The following is a 2,500-nucleotide window of genomic DNA, read 5'->3' on the forward strand; positions in this document are numbered from 1 at the left end:
GCGGCTGGTAATAAAGGAAGGAAGGAAGGGTCAGGAGGAGATATATATAGATATATATTTATATCTATCTATATATATCTATATTAAGGAAAGGAGGTCGGAAGGCAAGAGCGAGTTTGTAAGAAGCAGGATAAAGGGAAGAGAGAGAAAGGAGAAAAAGAAAGAGAAGGAAAAGGAGAAAGAGGAGGAAAGAGAGATCGGAAGGACAGAGGAGAGAGAGAGAGAAAAAAGGCTGACCTATGATTTGCTGGTGGCAACAGCGACACGCTCGGCACGAGACCAGCATCATCTGTTGCGTGAGTGGCGTGCTGGCATCACGTACACCTTGCCCCCCCCCCTACCCACTCTCCCCCACACACTGGTCCTGTACCGCTCCCCCCGCCCGTCTCTACCTGCCATACCTTCTCCACCCTATTCGATCTACCCTATCCCTTTCCCTCAACCCTTTCTATAAGTCCTCCCCCTTACCCCCACCCTTTTTCGGTCTATCCTATCCCTTTTCTATCCCCGCCCTTTTCTACTTGCCTTACCTCTCTCCCATCCCCCCATTCTGCACCTGCCATACCCCTCTCCCACACCTCCGGACTTACCCCTCTCTCCCTACCCCACCTCCGCCCTCCCGTTTTCCCCTACCCGTCTCCCCGCCTTCTCCCCCCTACCCCCTCTCTCCACCTTTCTCCACATCCCCTTCCCCGGCTCCTCCAACCTGTCTCCCCCGCCCTCTCCTGCCCTTCCCCCTCTCCACCCCTCCCCCTCTCCACTCTTCCCATCCTCTCTTACGCCCCCCCTTCCATACCCCCTCTTTCAACCCTCCTCCACCGGTTCTCCTGCACACCCCCACCCCCACCACCATCCCTGTACCGCGACACACTTTACTTTCCCTTTTTTATATTTTCCCTTTGTTTAGTCGCTCTTTTCGTTTAATTCTTGATTTGCCTTCCTTCACTTTTTCCCATTTCTTACCATATTCCTTTTGCCTTTTCTTTCTTTCTCCCTCCCATCCCCTCCTCTTCTTCCCTTCCCTTCCACTCCTCCCCATCCCTTCCGCATAGCCTCTCTTACCCCCTCGCCCCCATCCCCCTTTCCCTACCCTCCTTCCTTTCTCCCCTCCCCTTCATCTATTCCCTTTATCTCTCCTTTACTCCTCTCTCTCTCTCTCTCTCTCACCTTTCCTCTCCCATCCACTCTCCCTCTCTCTCTCTCTCTCTAATCCCCCCCTCTCTCTCTCTCTCTCTCTCTCTCTCTCTCTCTCTCTCTCTCTCTCTCTCTCTCTCTCTCTCTCTCTCTCTCACTCACTCTCTCTCTCACTCACTCACTCACTCACTCTCTCTCTCTCTCTCTCTCTCTCTCTCTCTCTCTCTCTCTCTCTCTCTCTCTCTCTCTCTCTCTCTCTCTCTCCCTTTCTCTCCCTTTCTCTCCCTTTCTCTCCCTTTCTCTCCCTCACTCTCTCTCCTCCTCCTCTTCCTCTCTTTCGCTAGCTCGATCATGCTAGTAATCTCGTTTTCCATAACCTTCGTCCTTTATGTATACACTCTTCATATCCTCTCAATCTATCTAAAAATTCGTTTTTGCTTATTTTATTGCACTCTCTCCTGCTTCTCTTTCTTTGTCTGTCGTTTTCTTTTTCTTTTACTTCTTTCCTCTTCTCTCTTCTTTTTTTCTCATCTTCCTCTTCCTCTTCCCTCTTTTCTCCTCCTCCTCCTCCTCCTCCTCCCTATTTTCTTTTTCTCCTCCTCCTCCCTCATTTCTTTTTCTCCCCCTCCTCCCTCTTTTCTTTTTCTCCCTCCACCTCCTCCCCCATTTTCCCTTCTCCGTCTCTCGTTCTCCTCCTCCCTCCTTTTCCTCCTCCCTTCCACTACCCCTCCTCCTCTTCACCCCCTCCTCCTGCCCCGTGCTCTTGCTCCTCCACCACCACCTCTCCTCCTCCTCCCTCCTCCTCCTCCTCCCTCCTCCTCCTCCTCCTCCTCCTCCTCCTCCTCCTCCTCCTCCTCCTCCTCCCTCTCCTCCTCCTCCCTCTCCTCCCTCCTCCCTCTCCACCTCCTCCCCACCACCACCACCACCACATCCACATCCACCACATCCACCACATCCACATCCACATCCACCACCACCACCACCACCTGCACCACTTCCACCACCACCACCTGCTCCACCACCACCTGCACCACCACCACCTGCTCCACCACCACCACCTGCTCCACCACCACCTGCACCACCTTCACTACCACCACCACCTCCACCACCACCACCACCATCACCACCATCTCACCACCACCTCCACCACCACCACCACCACCTCCACCACCACCCTCCACCACCTCCACCACCACCACCACCTCCTCCACCACCACCACCACCTCCACCACCACCACCACCTCCTCCTCCACCACCACCACCACCACCACCACCACCACCACCACCACCTCCTCCTCCACCAACACCACCACGTCCACCACCACCACCACCACCACCTCCACCAACACCTCCACCACCACTTCCA

Source organism: Penaeus vannamei, chromosome 7 (genome assembly GCF_042767895.1).
Source record: "Penaeus vannamei isolate JL-2024 chromosome 7, ASM4276789v1, whole genome shotgun sequence".
Lineage (NCBI taxonomy): Eukaryota > Metazoa > Arthropoda > Malacostraca > Decapoda > Penaeidae > Penaeus > Penaeus vannamei.